At 43.9% G+C, this 18,915-nt stretch overlaps 14 non-coding genes across 14 annotated transcripts; all 14 read left to right on the forward strand.

Annotated features, from left to right (window-relative positions):
- Positions 1 to 121: 121 nt before the first annotated feature.
- Trnar-ucu (transfer RNA arginine (anticodon UCU)) lies at positions 122 to 194 on the forward strand. Its single transcript has one exon. It is a non-coding gene; the product is annotated as a tRNA-Arg (tRNA).
- A 1,220-nt stretch (positions 195 to 1,414) lies between these two features.
- Trnar-ucu (transfer RNA arginine (anticodon UCU)) lies at positions 1,415 to 1,487 on the forward strand. Its single transcript has one exon. It is a non-coding gene; the product is annotated as a tRNA-Arg (tRNA).
- Positions 1,488 to 2,707: 1,220 nt separating this feature from the next.
- On the forward strand, positions 2,708 to 2,780 carry Trnar-ucu (transfer RNA arginine (anticodon UCU)). The gene has a single exon. It is a non-coding gene; the product is annotated as a tRNA-Arg (tRNA).
- Positions 2,781 to 4,000: 1,220 nt separating this feature from the next.
- Positions 4,001 to 4,073, forward strand: Trnar-ucu (transfer RNA arginine (anticodon UCU)). The gene has a single exon. It is a non-coding gene; the product is annotated as a tRNA-Arg (tRNA).
- Positions 4,074 to 5,293: 1,220 nt separating this feature from the next.
- Positions 5,294 to 5,366, forward strand: Trnar-ucu (transfer RNA arginine (anticodon UCU)). The gene has a single exon. It is a non-coding gene; the product is annotated as a tRNA-Arg (tRNA).
- A 1,220-nt stretch (positions 5,367 to 6,586) lies between these two features.
- On the forward strand, positions 6,587 to 6,659 carry Trnar-ucu (transfer RNA arginine (anticodon UCU)). Its single transcript has one exon. It is a non-coding gene; the product is annotated as a tRNA-Arg (tRNA).
- A 1,220-nt stretch (positions 6,660 to 7,879) lies between these two features.
- Positions 7,880 to 7,952, forward strand: Trnar-ucu (transfer RNA arginine (anticodon UCU)). The gene has a single exon. It is a non-coding gene; the product is annotated as a tRNA-Arg (tRNA).
- Positions 7,953 to 10,463: 2,511 nt separating this feature from the next.
- On the forward strand, positions 10,464 to 10,535 carry Trnar-ucu (transfer RNA arginine (anticodon UCU)). Its single transcript has one exon. It is a non-coding gene; the product is annotated as a tRNA-Arg (tRNA).
- A 1,220-nt stretch (positions 10,536 to 11,755) lies between these two features.
- Trnar-ucu (transfer RNA arginine (anticodon UCU)) lies at positions 11,756 to 11,828 on the forward strand. The gene has a single exon. It is a non-coding gene; the product is annotated as a tRNA-Arg (tRNA).
- Positions 11,829 to 13,048: 1,220 nt separating this feature from the next.
- Positions 13,049 to 13,121, forward strand: Trnar-ucu (transfer RNA arginine (anticodon UCU)). Its single transcript has one exon. It is a non-coding gene; the product is annotated as a tRNA-Arg (tRNA).
- A 1,220-nt stretch (positions 13,122 to 14,341) lies between these two features.
- On the forward strand, positions 14,342 to 14,414 carry Trnar-ucu (transfer RNA arginine (anticodon UCU)). Its single transcript has one exon. It is a non-coding gene; the product is annotated as a tRNA-Arg (tRNA).
- A 1,208-nt stretch (positions 14,415 to 15,622) lies between these two features.
- On the forward strand, positions 15,623 to 15,695 carry Trnar-ucu (transfer RNA arginine (anticodon UCU)). The gene has a single exon. It is a non-coding gene; the product is annotated as a tRNA-Arg (tRNA).
- Positions 15,696 to 16,971: 1,276 nt separating this feature from the next.
- Trnar-ucu (transfer RNA arginine (anticodon UCU)) lies at positions 16,972 to 17,044 on the forward strand. The gene has a single exon. It is a non-coding gene; the product is annotated as a tRNA-Arg (tRNA).
- Positions 17,045 to 18,264: 1,220 nt separating this feature from the next.
- Trnar-ucu (transfer RNA arginine (anticodon UCU)) lies at positions 18,265 to 18,337 on the forward strand. Its single transcript has one exon. It is a non-coding gene; the product is annotated as a tRNA-Arg (tRNA).
- The last annotated feature ends 578 nt before the right edge of the window (positions 18,338 to 18,915 follow it).

Raw genomic sequence — 18,915 nt, forward strand, 5'->3', positions numbered from 1 at the left:
TCTTTGATGTAATTGCTTCAGAGAAATATGAAAGTAAGCCTATCAGAAAAGTAACGCGAGACATGTAGCACGGGTCATGTCTTGCAGAATCTCTTACATCTGAGACCGTCACTTGCACAGCGTCCCTTTGGCGCAGAGGATAGCGCGTTGGACTTCTAATCCAAAGGTCGTGGGTTCGATCCCCACAAGGGACGGGCAATTTTTAGAAATGTGTGCCAATCACGAGATGGGAATTGACATATGGGTAACCACAAGCGTCTTCAAAAGGTGAAAATTGTTGTGACTTCAGTTCTATGCTTAAATATGTTAACCTTACACATACAAGCAAAATTCTCGTAGATCCATGACGCTGCTATGTGTAAATGCTGTAAAAGCGGAACCATATCTTCACGCCCCTGTTCACGGGAATTTTCTTTCAATACCCAATTTTTACCTACAGATAGAAATATAGCAATAGAACGCACATTTTGTACAGAAACAAATACAGTGAAGAGTGAAATAATTTTGTATTACTTCACGAGTCAATGTATGTAATCCCAGTCATGATCTTTAATTCTTCCAGCCCAAGGTGAGAGGGTTTCAGTTTTCTCGGCCACAAGTGAGAAAAGTAGACAGTTTCACAACAAGATATTGTACTATGGTTCCTTAACTGTTCCCAGTAAGCAATGGCACTCTGTATCTATAGAAACGGCGGCAATTTTCGCTTCAGCACAGGGGGCTTTTACTGGAGACTGCCAGGAGTGGACTTGGTGGATGCATGAAGGGAGAAGACCAGACAAAGATGTCTGACGCTCCGCTGACGCTTGCAGAAAACTACATTAAGTATGATTCCCGCCTATAACTGACGGCGAGAGAGATGCATCATCTGTCCACTTCTCATCGAAGCACACTGTCACCAAGCAATGGCTGACGCTTCGAGCACGGCATGGAATTGCCAGGGAGGTGATGCAGCTAACGTTCCTGGTAAATGTGCTAACAGGGCACACACGTCCGTTGGAGTGTATACATATGATGGGGACCGGCTGTGACACAGCAGTCAACCAAAGTCAAAAAATGTGACTAATCGTACAGTGTTCCCAGTGTGTCGTTTACCACTTTGTGAGTGGATGCTGTTCTAAAGAGCGCAATTCCCATTTATCTGTAAGCAGCGCACGTGAGCGAATCTAATAGCAGGACTGTGTTACTACGATTGTACAGAGCAACTCTGTCAATACGCAGGTGTTTCAATCAGTAGAGCCATGGTAAACAGAGCGATTCGGAGCGATGTATCGTGTCTGTTACATAAATAATGAGTCTTTGATGTAATTGCTTCAGAGAAATATGAAAGTAAGCCTATCAGAAAAGTAACGCGAGACATGTAGCACGGGTCATGTCTTGCAGAATCTTTTACATCTGAGACCGTCACTTGCACAGCGTCCCTTTGGCGCAGAGGATAGCGCGTTGGACTTCTAATCCAAAGGTCGTGGGTTCGATCCCCACAAGGGACGGGCAATTTTTAAAAATGTGTGCCAATCACGAGATGGGAATTGGCATATGGGTAACCACAAGCGTTTTCAAAAGGTGAAAATTGTTGTGACTTCAGTTCTATGCTTAAATATGTTAACCTTACACATACAAGCAAAATTCTCGTAGATCCATGACGCTGCTATGTGTAAATGCTGTAAAAGCGGAACCATATCTTCACGCCCCTGTTCACGGGAATTTTCTTTCAATACCCAATTTTTACCTACAGATAGAAATATAGCAATAGAACGCACATTTTGTACAGAAACAAATACAGTGAAGAGTGAAATAATTTTGTATTACTTCACGAGTCAATGTATGTAATCCCAGTCATGATCTTTAATTCTTCCAGCCCAAGGTGAGAGGGTTTCAGTTTTCTCGGCCACAAGTGAGAAAAGTAGACAGTTTCACAACAAGATATTGTACTATGGTTCCTTAACTGTTCCCAGTAAGCAATGGCACTCTGTATCTATAGAAACGGCGGCAATTTTCGCTTCAGCACAGGGGGCTTTTACTGGAGACTGCCAGGAGTGGACTTGGTGGATGCATGAAGGGAGAAGACCAGACACAGATGTCTGACGCTCCGCTGACGCTTGCAGAAAACTACATTAAGTATGATTCCCGCCTATAACTGACGGCGAGAGAGATGCATCACCTGTCCACTTCTCATCGAAGCACACTGTCACCAAGCAATGGCTGACGCTTCGAGCACGGCATGGAATTGCCAGGGAAGTGATGCAGCTAACGTTCCTGGTAAATGTGCTAACAGGGCACACACGTCCGTTGGAGTGTATACATATGATGGGGACCGGCTGTGACACAGCAGTCAACCAAAGTCAAAAAATGTGACTAATCGTACAGTGTTCCCAGTGTGTCGTTTACCACTTTGTGAGTGGATGCTGTTCTAAAGAGCGCAATTCCCATTTATCTGTAAGCAGCGCACGTGAGCGAATCTAATAGCAGGACTGTGTTACTACGATTGTACAGAGCAACTCTGTCAATACGCAGGTGTTTCAATCAGTAGAGCCATGGTAAACAGAGCGATTCGGAGCGATGTATCGTGTCTGTTACATAAATAATGAGTCTTTGATGTAATTGCTTCAGAGAAATATGAAAGTAAGCCTATCAGAAAAGTAACGCGAGACATGTAGCACGGGTCATGTCTTGCAGAATCTCTTACATCTGAGACCGTCACTTGCACAGCGTCCCTTTGGCGCAGAGGATAGCGCGTTGGACTTCTAATCCAAAGGTCGTGGGTTCGATCTCCACAAAGGACGGGCAATTTTTAAAAATGTGTGCCAATCACGAGATGGGAATTGGCATATGGGTAACCACAAGCGTCTTCAAAAGGTGAAAATTGTTGTGACTTCAGTTCTATGCTTAAATATGTTAACCTTACACATACAAGCAAAATTCTCGTAGATTCATGACGCTGCTATGTGTAAATGCTGTAAAAGCGGAACCATATCTTCACGCCCCTGTTCACGGGAATTTTCTTTCAATACCCAATTTTTACCTACAGATAGAAATATAGCAATAGAACGCACATTTTGTACAGAAACAAATACAGTGAAGAGTGAAATAATTTTGTATTACTTCACGAGTCAATGTATGTAATCCCAGTCATGATCTTTAATTCTGCCAGCCCAAGGTGAGAGGGTTTCAGTTTTCTCGGCCACAAGTGAGAAAAGTAGACAGTTTCACAACAAGATATTGTACTATGGTTCCTTAACTGTTCCCAGTAAGCAATGGCACTCTGTATCTATAGAAACGGCGGCAATTTTCGCTTCAGCACAGGGGGCTTTTACTGGAGACTGCCAGGAGTGGACTTGGTGGATGCATGAAGGGAGAAGACCAGACACAGATGTCTGACGCTCCGCTGACGCTTGCAGAAAACTACATTAAGTATGATTCCCGCCTATAACTGACGGCGAGATAAATGCATCATCTGTCCACTTCTCATCGAAGCACACTGTCACCAAGCAATGGCTGACGCTTCGAGCACGGCATGGAATTGCCAGGGAGGTGATGCAGCTAACGTTCCTGGTAAATGTGCTAACAGGGCACACACGTCCGTTGGAGTGTATACATATGATGGGGACCGGCTGTGACACAGCAGTCAACCAAAGTCAAAAAATGTGACTAATCGTACAGTGTTCCCAGTGTGTCGTTTACCACTTTGTGAGTGGATGCTGTTCTAAAGAGCGCAATTCCCATTTATCTGTAAGCAGCGCACGTGAGCGAATCTAATAGCAGGACTGTGTTACTACGATTGTACAGAGCAACTCTGTCAATACGCAGGTGTTTCAATCAGTAGAGCCATGGTAAACAGAGCGATTCGGAGCGATGTATCGTGTCTGTTACATAAATAATGAGTCTTTGATGTAATTGCTTCAGAGAAATATGAAAGTAAGCCTATCAGAAAAGTAACGCGAGACATGTAGCACGGGTCATGTCTTGCAGAATCTCTTACATCTGAGACCGTCACTTGCACAGCGTCCCTTTGGCGCAGAGGATAGCGCGTTGGACTTCTAATCCAAAGATCGTGGGTTCGATCCCCACAAGAGACGGGCAATTTTTAAAAATGTGTGCCAATCACGAGATGGGAATTGACATATGGGTAACCACAAGCGTCTTCAAAAGGTGAAAATTGTTGTGACTTCAGTTCTATGCTTAAATATGTTAACCTTACACATACAAGCAAAATTCTCGTAGATCCATGACGCTGCTATGTGTAAATGCTGTAAAAGCGGAACCATATCTTCACGCCCCTGTTCACGGGAATTTTCTTTCAATACCCAATTTTTACCTACAGATAGAAATATAGCAATAGAACGCACATTTTGTACAGAAACAAATACAGTGAAGAGTGAAATAATTTTGTATTACTTCACGAGTCAATGTATGTAATCCCAGTCATGATCTTTAATTCTGCCAGCCCAAGGTGAGAGGGTTTCAGTTTTCTCGGCCACAAGTGAGAAAAGTAGACAGTTTCACAACAAGATATTGTACTATGGTTCCTTAACTGTTCCCAGTAAGCAATGGCACTCTGTATCTATAGAAACGGCGGCAATTTTCGCTTCAGCACAGGGGGCTTTTACTGGAGACTGCCAGGAGTGGACTTGGTGGATGCATGAAGGGAGAAGACCAGACACAGATGTCTGACACTCCGCTGACGCTTGCAGAAAACTACATTAAGTATGACTCCCGCCTATAACTGACGGCGAGAGAGATGCATCATCTGTCCACTTCTCATCGAAGCACACTGTCACCAAGCAATGGCTGACGCTTCGAGCACGGCATGGAATTGCCAGGGAGGTGATGCAGCTAACGTTCCTGGTAAATGTGCTAACAGGGCACACACGTCCGTTGGAGTGTATACATATGATGGGGACCGGCTGTGACACAGCAGTCAACCAAAGTCAAAAAATGTGACTAATCGTACAGTGTTCCCAGTGTGTCGTTTACCACTTTGTGAGTGGATGCTGTTCTAAAGAGCGCAATTCCCATTTATCTGTAAGCAGCGCACGTGAGCGAATCTAATAGCAGGACTGTGTTACTACGATTGTACAGAGCAACTCTGTCAATACGCAGGTGTTTCAATCAGTAGAGCCATGGTAAACAGAGCGATTCGGAGCGATGTATCGTGCCTGTTACATAAATAATGAGTCTTTGATGTAATTGCTTCAGAGAAATATGAAAGTAAGCCTATCAGAAAAGTAACGCGAGACATGTAGCACGGGTCATGTCTTGCAGAATCTCTTACATCTGAGACCGTCACCTGCACAGCGTCCCTTTGGCGCAGAGGATAGCGCGTTGGACTTCTAATCCAAAGGTCGTGGGTTCGATCCCCACAAGTGACGGGCAATTTTTAAAAATGTGTGCCAATCACGAGATGGGAATTGACATATGGGTAACCACAAGCGTCTTCAAAAGGTGAAAATTGTTGTGACTTCAGTTCTATGCTTAAATATGTTAACCTTACACATACAAGCAAAATTCTCGTAGATCCATGACGCTGCTATGTGTAAATGCTGTAAAAGCGGAACCATATCTTCACGCCCCTGTTCACGGGAATTTTCTTTCAATACCCAATTTTTACCTACAGATAGAAATATAGCAATAGAACGCACATTTTGTACAGAAACAAATACAGTGAAGAGTGAAATAATTTTGTATTACTTCACGATTCAATGTATGTAATCCCAGTCATGATCTTTAATTCTTCCAGCCCAAGGTGAGAAGGTTTCAGTTTTCTCGGCCACAAGTGAGAAAAGTAGACAGTTTCACAACAAGATATTGTACTATGGTTCCTTAACTGTTCCCAGTAAGCAATGGCACTCTGTATCTATAGAAACGGCGGCAATTTTCGCTTCAGCACAAGGGGCTTTTACTGGAGACTGCCAGGAGTGGACTTGGTGGATGCATGAAGGGAGAAGACCAGACACAGATGTCTGACGCTCCGCTGACGCTTGCAGAAAACTACATTAAGTATGATTCCCGCCTATAACTGACGGCGAGAGAGATGCATCATCTGTCCACTTCTCATCGAAGCACACTGTCACCAAGCAATGGCTGACGCTTCGAGCACGGCATGGAATTGCCAGGGAGGTGATGCAGCTAACGTTCCTGGTAAATGTGCTAACAGGGCACACATGTCCGTTGGAGTGTATACATATGATGGGGACCGGCTGTGACACAGCAGTCAACCAAAGTCAAAAAATGTGACTAATCGTACAGTGTTCCCAGTGTGTCGTTTACCACTTTGTGAGTGGATGCTGTTGTAAAGAGCGCAATTCCCATTTATCTGTAAGCAGCGCACGTGAGCGAATCTAATAGCAGGACTGTGTTACTACGATTGTACAGAGCAACTCTGTCAATACGCAGGTGTTTCAATCAGTAGAGCCATGGTAAACAGAGCGATTCGGAGCGATGTATCGTGTCTGTTACATAAATAATGAGTCTTTGATGTAATTGCTTCAGAGAAATATGAAAGTAAGCCTATCAGAAAAGTAACGCGAGACATGTAGCACGGGTCATGTCTTGTAGAATCTCTTACATCTGAGACCATCACTTGCACAGCGTCCCTTTGGCGCAGAGGATAGCGCGTTGGACTTCTAATCCAAAGGTCGTGGGTTCGATCCCCACAAGGGACGGGCAATTTTTAAAAATGTGTGCCAATCACGAGATGGGAATTGACATATGGGTAACCACAAGCGTCTTCAAAAGGTGAAAATTGTTGTGACTTCAGTTCTATGCTTAAATATGTTAACCTTACACATACAAGCAAAATTCTCGTAGATCCATGACGCTGCTATGTGTAAATGCTGTAAAGGCGGAACGATATCTTCACGCCCCTGTTCACGGGAATTTTCTTTCAATACCCAATTTTTACCTACAGATAGAAATATAGCAATAGAACGCACATTTTGTACAGAAACAAATACAGTGAAGAGTGAAATAATTTTGTATTACTTCACGAGTCAATGTATGTAATCCCAGTCATGATCTTTAATTCTTCCAGCCCAAGGTGAGAGGCTTTCAGTTTTCTCGGCCACAAGTGAGAAAAGTAGACAGTTTCACAACAAGATATTGTACTATGGTTCCTTAACTGTTCCCAGTAAGCAATGGCACTCTGTATCTATAGAAACGGCGGCAATTTTCGCTTCAGCACAGGGGGCTTTTACTGGAGACTGCCAGGAGTGGACTTGGTGGATGCATGAAGGGAGAAGACTAGACACAGATGTCTGACGCTCCGCTGACGCTTGCAGAAAACTACATTAAGTATGATTCCCGCCTATAACTGACGGCGAGAGAGATGCATCATCTGTCCACTTCTCATCGAAGCACACTGTCACCAAGCAATGGCTGACGCTTCGAGCACGGCATGGAATTGCCAGGGAGGTGATGCAGCTAACGTTCCTGGTAAATGTGCTAACAGGGCACACACGTCCGTTGGAGTGTATACATATGATGGGGACCGGCTGTGACACAGCAGTCAACCAAAGTCAAAAAATGTGACTAATCGTACAGTGTTCCCAGTGTGTAGTTTACCACTTTGTGAGTGGATGCTGTTGTAAAGAGCGCAATTCCCATTTATCTGTAAGCAGCGCACGTGAGCGAATCTAATAGCAGGACTGTGTTACTACGATTGTACAGAGCAACTCTGTCAATACGCAGGTGTTTCAATCAGTAGAGCCATGGTAAACAGAGCGATTCGGAGCGATGTATCGTGTCTGTTACATAAATAATGAGTCTTTGATGTAATTGCTTCAGAGAAATATGAAAGTAAGCCTATCAGAAAAGTAACGCGAGACATGTAGCACGGGTCATGTCTTGTAGAATCTCTTACATCTGAGACCATCACTTGCACAGCGTCCCTTTGGCGCAGAGGATAGCGCGTTGGACTTCTAATCCAAAGGTCGTGGGTTCGATCCCCACAAGGGACGGGCAATTTTTAAAAATGTGTGCCAATCACGAGATGGGAATTGACATATGGGTAACCACAAGCGTCTTCAAAAGGTGAAAATTGTTGTGACTTCAGTTCTATGCTTAAATATGTTAACCTTACACATACAAGCAAAATTCTCGTAGATCCATGACGCTGCTATGTGTAAATGCTGTAAAAGCGGAACCATATCTTCACGCCCCTGTTCACGGGAATTTTCTTTCAATACCCAATTTTTACCTGCAGATAGAAATATAGCAATAGAACGCACATTTTGTACAGAAACAAATACAGTGAAGAGTGAAATAATTATGTATTACTTCACGAGTCAATGTATGTAATCCCAGTCATGATCTTTAATTCTTCCAGCCCAAGGTGAGAGGGTTTCAGTTTTCTCGGCCACAAGTGAGAAAAGTAGACAGTTTCACAACAAGATATTGTACTATGGTTCCTTAACTGTTCCCAGTAAGCAATGGCACTCTGTATCTATAGAAACGGCGGCAATTTTCGCTTCAGCACAGGGGGCTTTTACTGGAGACTGCCAGGAGTGGACTTGGTGGATGCATGAAGGGAGAAGACCAGACACAGATGTCTGACGCTCCGCTGACGCTTGCAGAAAACTACATTAAGTATGATTCCCGCCTATAACTGACGGCGAGAGAGATGCATCATCTGTCCACTTCTCATCGAAGCACACTGTCACCAAGCAATGGCTGACGCTTCGAGCACGGCTTGGAATTGCCAGGGAGGTGATGCAGCTAACGTTCCTGGTAAATGTGCTAACAGGGCACACACGTCCGTTGGAGTGTATACATATGATGGGGACCGGGTGTGACACAGCAGTCAACCAAAGTAAAAATGTGACTAATCGTACAGTGTTCCCAGTGTGTCGTTTACCACTTTGTGAGTGGATGCTGTTCTAAAGAGCGCAATTCCCATTTATCTGTAAGCAGCGCACGTGAGCGAATCTAATAGCAGGACTGTGTTACTACGATTGTACAGAGCAACTCTGTCAATACGCAGGTGTTTCAACCAGTAGAGCCATGGTAAACAGAGCGATTCGGAGCGATGTATCGTGTCTGTTACATAAATAATGAGTCTTTGATGTAATTGCTTCAGAGAAATATGAAAGTAAGCCTATCAGAAAAGTAACGCGAGACATGTAGCACGGGTCATGTCTTGCAGAATCTCTTACATCTGAGACTGTCACTTGCACAGCGTCCCTTTGGCGCAGAGGATAGCGCGTTGGACTTCTAATGCAAAGGTCGTGCGTTCGATCCCAACAAGGGACGGGTAATTTTTAAAAATGTGTGCCAATCACGAGATGGGAATTGACATATGGGTAACCACGAGCGTCTTCAAAAGGTGAAAATTGTTGTGACTTCAGTTCTATGCTTAAATATGTTAACCTTACACATACAAGCAAAATTCTCGTAGATCCATGACGCTGCTATGTGTAAATGCTGTAAAAGCGGAACCATATCTTCACGCCCCTGTTCACGGGAATTTTCTTTCAATACCCAATTTTTACCTACAGATAGAAATATAGCAATAGAACGCACATTTTGTACAGAAACAAATACAGTGAAGAGTGAAATAATTTTGTATTACTTCACGAGTCAATGTATGTAATCCCAGTCATGATCTTTACTTCTTCCAGCCCAAGGTGAGAGGGTTTCAGTTTTCTCGGCCACAAGTGAGAAAAGTAGACAGTTTCACAACAAGATATTGTACTATGGTTCCTTAACTGTTCCCAGTAAGCAATGGCACTCTGTATCTATAGAAACGGCGGCAATTTTCGCTTCAGCACAGGGGGCTTTTACTGGAGACTGCCAGGAGTGGACTTGGTGGATGCATGAAGGGAGAAGACCAGACAGAGATGTCTGACGCTCCGCTGACGCTTGCAGAAAACTACATTAAGTATGATTCCCGCCTATAATTGACGGCGAGAGAGATGCATCATCTGTCCACTTCTCATCGAAGCACACTGTCACCAAGCAATGGCTGACGCTTCGAGCACGGCATGGAATTGCCAGGGAGGTGATGCAGCTAACGTTCCTGGTAAATGTGCTAACAGGGCACACACGTCCGTTGGTGTGTATACATATGATGGAAACCGGCTGTGACACAGCAGTCAACCTAAGTCAAAAAATGTGACTAATCGTACAGTGTTCCCAGTGTGTCGTTTACCACTTTGTGAGTGGATGCTGTTCTAAAGAGCGCAATTCCCATTTATCTGTAAGCAGCGCACTTGAGCGAATCTAATAGCAGGACTGTGTTACTACGATTGTACAGAGCAACTCTGTCAATACGCAGGTGTTTCAATCAGTAGAGCCATGGTAAACAGAGCGATTCGGAGCGATGTATCGTGTCTGTTACATAAATAATGAGTCTTTGATGTAATTGCTTCAGAGAAATATGAAAGTAAGCCTATCAGAAAAGTAACGCGAGACATGTAACACGGGTCATGTCTTGCAGCATCTCTTACATCTGAGACCGCCACTTGCACAGTGTCCCTTGGCGCAGAGGATAGCGCGTTGGACTTCTAATCGAAAGGTCGTGGGTTCGATCCCCACAAGGGATGGGCAATTTTTAGAAATGTGTGCCAATCACGAGATGGGAATTGACATATGGGTAACCACAAGCGTCTTCAAAAGGTGAAAATTGTTGTGACTTCAGTTCTATGCTTAAATATGTTAACCTTACACATACAAGCAAAATTCTCGTAGATCCATGACGCTGCTATGTGTAAATGCTGTAAAAGCGGAACCATATCTTCACGCCCCTGTTCACGGGAATTTTCTTTCAATACCCAATTTTTACCTACAGATAGAAATATAGCAATAGAACGCACATTTTGTACAGAAACAAATACAGTGAAGAGTGAAATAATTTTGTATTACTTCACGAGTCAATGTATGTAATCCCAGTCATGATCTTTAATTCTTCCAGCCCAAGGTGAGAGGGTTTCAGTTTTCTCGGCCACAAGTGAGAAAAGTAGACAGTTTCACAACAAGATATTGTACTATGGTTCCTTAACTGTTCCCAGTAAGCAAAGGCACTCTGTATCTATAGAAACGGCGGCAATTTTCGCTTCAGCACAGGGGGCTTTTACTGGAGACTGCCAGGAGTGGACTTGGTGGATGCATGAAGGGAGAAGACCAGACACAGATGTCTGACACTCCGCTGACGCTTGCAGAAAACTACATTAAGTATGATTCCCGCCTATAACTGACGGCGAGAGAGATGCATCATCTGTCCACTTCTCATCGAAGCACACTGTCACCAAGCAATGGCTGACGCTTCGAGCACGGCATGGAATTGCCAGGGAGGTGATGCAGCTAACGTTCCTGGTAAATGTGCTAACAGGGCACACACGTCCGTTGGAGTGTATACATATGATGGGGACCGGCTGTGACACAGCAGTCAACCAAAGTCAAAAAATGTGACTAATCGTACAGTGTTCCCAGTGTGTCGTTTACCACTTTGTGAGTGGATGCTGTTCTAAAGAGCGCAATTCCCATTTATCTGTAAGCAGCGCACGTGAGCGAATCTAATAGCAGGACTGTGTTACTACGATTGTACAGAGCAACTCTGTCAATACGCAGGTGTTTCAATCAGTAGAGCCATGGTAAACAGAGCGATTCGGAGCGATGTATCGTGTCTGTTACATAAATAATGAGTCTTTGATGTAATTGCTTCAGAGAAATATGAAAGTAAGCATATCAGAAAAGTAACGCGAGACTTGTAGCACGGGTCATGTCTTGCAGAATCTCTTACATCTGAGACCGTCACTTGCACAGCGTCCCTTTGGCGCAGAGGATAGCGCGTTGGACTTCTAATCCAAAGGTCGTGGGTTCGATCTCCACAAGGGACGGGCAATTTTTAAAAATGTGTGCCAATCACGAGATGGGAATTGACATATGGGTAACCACAAGCGTCTTCAAAAGGTGAAAATTGTTGTGACTTCAGTTCTATGCTTAAATATGTTAACCTTACACATACAAGCAAAATTCTCGTAGATCCATGACGCTGCTATGTGTAAATGCTGTAAAAGCGGAACCATATCTTCACGCCCCTGTTCACGGGAATTTTCTTTCAATACCCAATTTTTACCTACAGATAGATATATAGCAATAGAACGCACATTTTGTACAGAAACAAATACAGTGAAGAGTGAAATAATTTTGTATTACTTCACGAGTCAATGTATGTAATCCCAGTCATGATCTTTAATTCTTCCAGCCCAAGGTGAGAGGGTTTCAGTTTTCTTGGCCACAAGTGAGAAAAGTAGACAGTTTCACAACAAGATATTGTACTATGGTTCCTTAACTGTTCCCAGTAAGCAATGGCACTCAGTATCTACAGAAACGGCGGCAATTTTCGCTTCAGCACAGGGGGCTTTTACTGGAGACTGCCAGGAGTGGACTTGGTGGATGCATGAAGGGAGAAGACCAGACACAGATGTCTGACGCTCCGCTGACGCTTGCAGAAAACTACATTAAGTATGATTCCCGCCTATAACTGACGGCGAGAGAGATGCATCATCTGTCCACTTCTCATCGAAGCACACTGTCACCAAGCAATGGCTGACGCTTCGAGCACGGCATGGAATTGCCAGGGAGGTGATGCAGCTAACGTTCCTGGTAAATGTGCTAACAGGGCACACACGTCCGTTGGAGTGTATACATATGATGGGGACCGGCTGTGACACAGCAGTCAACCAAAGTCAAAAAATGTGACTAATCGTACAGTGTTCCCAGTGTGTCGTTTACCACTTTGTGAGTGGATGCTGTTCTAAAGAGCGCAATTCCCATTTATCTGTAAGCAGCGCACGTGAGCGAATCTAATAGCAGGACTGTGTTACTACGATTGTACAGAGCAACTCTGTCAATACGCAGGTGTTTCAATCAGTAGAGCCATGGTAAACAGAGCGATTCGGAGCGATGTATCGTGTCTGTTACATAAATAATGAGTCTTTGATGTAATTGCTTCAGAGAAATATGAAAGTAAGCCTATCAGAAAAGTAACGCGAGACATGAAGCACGGGTCATGTCTTGTAGAATCTCTTACATCTGAGACCGTCACTTGCACAGCGTCCCTTTGGCGCAGAGCATAGCGCGTTGGACCTCTATTCCGAAGGTCGTGGGTTCGATCCCCACAAGGGACGGGCAATTTTTAAAAATGTGTGCCAATCACGAGATGGGAATTGACATATGGGTAACCACAAGCGTCTTGAAAAGGTGAAAATTGTTGTGACTTCAGTTCTATGCTTAAATATGTTAACCTTACACATACAAGCAAAATTCTCGTAGATCCATGACGCTGCTATGTGTAAATGCTGTAAAAGCGGAACCATATCTTCACGCCCCTGTTCACGGGAATTTTCTTTCAATACCCAATTTTTACCTACAGATAGAAATATAGCAATAGAACGCACATTTTGTACAGAAACAAATACAGTGAAGAGTGAAATAATTTTGTATTACTTCACGAGTCAATGTATGTAATCCCAGTCATGATCTTTAATTCTTCCAGCCCAAGGTGAGAGGGTTTCAGTTTTCTTGGCCACAAGTGAGAAAAGTAGACAGTTTCACAACAAGATATTGTACTATGGTTCCTTAACTGTTCCCAGTAAGCAATGGCACTCTGTATCTATAGAAACGGCGGCAATTTTCGTTTCAGCACAGGGGGCTTTTACTGGTGACTGCCAGGAGTGGACTTGGTGGATGCATGAAGGGAGAAGACCAGACACAGATGTCTGACGCTCCGCTGACGCTTGCAGAAAACTACATTAAGTATGATTCCCGCCTATAACTGACGGCGAGAGATATGCATCACCTGTCCACCGCTCATCGAAGCACACTGTCACCAAGCAATGGCTGACGCTTCGAGCACGGCATGGAATTGCCAGGGAGGTGATGCAGCTAACGTTCCTGATAAATGTGCTAACAGGGCACACACGTCCGTTGGAGTGTATACATATGATGGGGACCGGCTGTGACACAGCAGTCAACCAAAGTCAAAAAATGTGACTAATCGTACAGTGTTCCCAGTGTGTCGTTTACCACTTTGTGAGTGGATGCTGTTCTAAAGAGCGCAATTCCCATTTATCTGTAAGCAGCGCACGTGAGCGAATCTAATAGCAGGACTGTGTTACTACGATTGTACAGAGCAACTCTGTCAATACGCAGGTGTTTCAATCAGTAGAGCCATGGTAAACAGAGCGATTCGGAGCGATGTATCGTGTCTGTTACATAAATAATGAGTCTTTGATGTAATTGCTTCAGAGAAATATGAAAGTAAGCCTATCAGAAAAGTAACGCGAGACATGTAGCACGGGTCAAGTCTTGCAGAATCTCTTACATCTGAGACCGTCACTTGCACAGCGTCCTTTTGGCGCAGAGGATAGCGCGTTGGACTTCTAATCCAAAGGTCGTGGGTTCGATCCCCACAAGGAACGGGCAATTTTTAAAAATGTGTACCAATCACGAGATGGGAATTGACATATGGGTAACCACAAGCGTCCTCAAAAGGTGAAAATTGTTGTGACTTCAGTTCTATGCTTAAATATGTTAACCTTACACATACAAGCAAAATTCTCGTAGATCCATGACGCTGCTATGTGTAAATGCTCTAAAAGCGGAACCATACCTTCACGCCCCTGTTCACGGGAATTTTCTTTCAATACCCAATTTTTACCTACAGATAGAAATATAGCAATAGAACGCACATTTTGTACAGAAACAAATACAGTGAAGAGTGAAATAATTTTGTATTACTTCACGAATCAATGTATGTAATCCCAGTCATGATCTATAATTCTTCCAGCCCAAGGTGAGAGGGTTTCAGTTTTCTCGGCCACAAGTGAGAAAAGTAGACAGATATTGTACTATGGTTCCTTAACTGTTCCCAGTAAGCAATGGCACTCTGTATCTATAGAAACGGCGGCAATTTTCGCTTCAGCACAGGGGGCTTTTACTGGAGACTGCCAGGAGTGGACTTGGTGGATGCATGAAGGGAGAAGACCAGACAGAGATGTCTGACGCTCCGCTGACGCTTGCAGAAAACTACATTAAGTATGCTTCCCGCCTATAACTGATGGCGAGAGAGATGCATCATCTGTCCACTTCTCATCGAAGCACACTGTCACCAAGCAATGGCTGACTCTTCGAGCACGGCATGGAATTGCCAGGGAGGTGATGCAGCTAACGTTCCTGGTAAATGTGCTAACAGGGCACACACGTCCGTTGGAGTGTATACATATGATGGGGACCGGCTGTGACACAGCAGTCAACCAAAGTCAAAAAATGTGACTCATCGTACAGTGTTCCCAGTGTGTCGTTTACCACTTTGTGAGTGGATGCTGTTCTAAAGAGCGCAATTCCCATTTATCTGTAAGCAGCGCACGTGAGCGAATCTAATAGCAGGACTGTGTTACTACGATTGTACAGAGCAACTCTGTCAATACGCAGGTGTTTCAATCAGTAGAGCCATGGTAAACAGAGCAATTCGGAGCGATGTATCGTGTCTGTTACATAATTAATGAGTCTTTGATGTAATTGCTTCAGAGAAATATGAAAGTAAGCCTATCAGAAAAGTAACGCAAGACATGTAGCACTGGTCATGTCTTGCAGAATCTCTTACAACTCAGACAGTCAATTGCACAGCGTCCCTTTGGCGCAGAGGATAGCGCGTTGGACTTCTAATCCAAAGGACGTGGGTTTGATCCCCATAAGGGACGGGCAATTTTTAAAAATGTGTGCCAATCACGAGATGGGAATTGACATATGGGTAACCACAAGCGTCTTCAAAAGGTGAAAATTGTTGTGACTTCAGTTCTATGCTTAAATATGCTAAACTTACACATACAAGCAAAATTCTCGTAGATCCATGACGCTGCTATGTGTAAATGCTGTAAAAGCGGAACCATATCTTCACGCCCCTGTTCACGGGAATTTTCTTTCAATACCCAATTTTTACCTACAGATAGAAATATAGCAATTGAACGCACATTTTGTACAGAAACAAATACAATGAAGAGTGAAATAATTATGTATTACTTCACGAGTCAATGTATGTAATCCCAGTCATGATCTTTAATTCTTCCAGCCCAAGGTGAGAGGGTTTCAGTTTTCTCGGCCACAAGTGAGAAAAGTAGACAGTTTCACAACAAGATATTGTACTATGGTTCCTTAACTGTTCCCAGTAAGCAATGGCACTCTGTATCTATAGAAACGGCGGCAATTTTCGCTTCAGCACAGGGAGTAAGCAATGGCACTCTGTATCTATAGAAACGGCGGCAATTTTCGCTTCAGCACAGGGGGCTTTTACTGGAGACTGCCAGGAGTGGACTTGGTGGATGCATGAAGGGAGAAGACCAGACACAGATGTCTGACGCTCCGCTGACGCTTGCAGAAAACTACATTAAGTATGATTCCCGCCTATAACTGACGGCGAGAGAGATGCATCTGTCCACTTCTCATCGAAGCACACTGTCACCAAGCAATGGCTGACGCTTCGAGCACGGCATGGAATTGCCAGGGAGGTGATGCAGCTAACGTTCCTGGTAAATGTGCTAACAGGGCACACATGTCCGTTGGAGTGTATACATATGATGGGGACCGGCTGTGACACAGCAGTCAACCAAAGTCAAAAAATGTGACTAATCGTACAGTGTTCCCAGTGTGTCGTTTACCACTTTGTGAGTGGATGCTGTTCTAAAGAGCGCAATTCCCATTTATCTGTAAGCAGCGCACGTGAGCGAATCTAATAGCAGGACTGTGTTACTACGATTGTACAGGGCAACTCTGTCAATACGCAGGTGTTTCAATCAGTAGAGCCATGGTAAACAGAGCGATTCGGAGCGATGTATCGTGTCTGTTACATAAATAATGAGTCTTTGATGTAATTGCTTCAGAGAAATATGAAAGTAAGCCTATCAGAAAAGTAACGCGAGACATGTAGCACGGGTCATGTCTTGCAGAATCTCTTACATCTGAGACCGTCACTTGCACAGCGTCCCTTTGGCGCAGAGGAGAGCGCGTTGGACTTCTAATCCAAAGGTCGTGGGTTTGATCCCCACAAGGGACGGGCAATTTTTAAAGATGTGTGCCAATCACGAGATGGGAATTGACATATGGGTAACCACAAGCGTCTTCAAAAGGTGAAAATTGTTGTGACTTCAGTTCTATGCTTAAATATGTTAACCTTACACATACAAGCAAAATTCTCGTAGATCCATGACGCTGCTATGTGTAAATACTGTAAAAGCGGAACCATATCTTCACGCTCCTGTTCACGGGAATTTTCTTTCAATACCCAATTTTTACCTACACATAGAAATATAGCAATAGAACGCACATTTTGTACAGAAACAAATACAGTGAAGAGTGAAATAATTTTGTATTACTTCACGAGTCAATGTATGTAATCCCAGTCATGATCTTTAATTCTTCCAGCCCAAGGTGGGAGGGTTTCAGTTTTCTCGGCCACAAGTGAGAAAAGTAGACAGTTTCACAACAAGACATTGTACTATGGTTCCTTAACTGTTCCCAGTAAGCAATGGCACTCTGTATCTATAGAAACGGCGGCAATTTTCGCTTCAGCACAGGGGGCTTTTACTGGAGACTGCCAGGAGTGGACTTGGTGGATGCATGAAGGGAGAAGACCAGACACAGATGTCTGACGCTCCGCTGACGCTTGCAGAAAACTACATTAAGTATGATTCCCGCCTATAACTGACGGCGAGAGAGATGCATCATCTGTCCACTTCTCATCGAAGCACACTGTCACCAAGCAATGACTGACGCTTCGAGCACGGCATGGAATTGCCAGGGAGGTGATGCAGCTAACGTTCCTGCTAAATGTGCTAACAAGGCACACACGTCCGTTGGAGTGTATACATATGATGGGGACCGGCTGTGACACAGCAGTCAACCAAAGTCAAAAAATGTGACTAATCGTACAGTGTTCCCAGTGTGTCGTTTACCACTTTGTGAGTGGATGCTGTTCTAAAGAGCGCAATTCCCATTTATCTGTAAGCAGCGCACGTGAGCGAATCTAATAGCAGGACTGTGTTACTACGATTGTAAGAAGCATCTCTGTCAATACGCAGGTGTTTCAATCAGTAGAGCCATGGTAAACAGAGCGATTCGGAGCGATGTATCGTGTCTGTTACATAAATAATGAGTCTTAGATGTAATTGTTTCAGAGAAATATGAAAGTAAGCCTATCAGAAAAGTAATGCGAGACATGTAGCACGGGTCATGTCTTGCAGAATCTCTTACATCTGAGACCGTCACTTGCAAAGCGTCTCTTTGGCGCAGAGGATAGCGCGTTGGACTTCTGATCCAAAGGTCGTGGGTTCGATCCCCACAAGGGACGGGCAATTTTTAAAAATGTGTGCCAATCACGAGATGGGAATTGACATATGGGTAACCACAAGCGTCTTCAAAAGGTGAAAATTGTTGTGACTTCAGTTCTATGCTTAAATATGTTAACCTTACACATACAAGCAAAATTCTCGTAGATCCATGACGCTGCTATGTGTAAAAGCGGAACCATATCTTCACGCCCCTGTTCACGGGAATTTTCTTTCAATACCCAACTTTTACCTACAGATAGAAATATAGCAATAGAACGCACATTTTGTACAGAAACAAATACAATGAAGAGTGAAATAATTTTGTATTACTTCACGAGTCAATGTATGTAATCCCAGTCATGATCTTTAATTCTTCCAGCCCAAGGTGAGAGGGTTTCAGTTTTCTCGGCCACAAGTGAGAAAAGTAGACAGTTTCACAACAAGATATTGTACTATGGTTCCTTAACTGTTCCCAGTAAGCAATGGCACTCTGTATCTATAGAAACGGCGGCAATTTTCGCTTCAGCACAGGGGGCTTTTACTGGAGACTGCCAGGAGTGGACTTGGTGGATGCATGAAGGGAGAAGACCAGACAGAG

This window comes from Schistocerca cancellata, unplaced genomic scaffold (genome assembly GCF_023864275.1).
Source record: "Schistocerca cancellata isolate TAMUIC-IGC-003103 unplaced genomic scaffold, iqSchCanc2.1 HiC_scaffold_426, whole genome shotgun sequence".
NCBI classification, from domain to species: domain Eukaryota; kingdom Metazoa; phylum Arthropoda; class Insecta; order Orthoptera; family Acrididae; genus Schistocerca; species Schistocerca cancellata.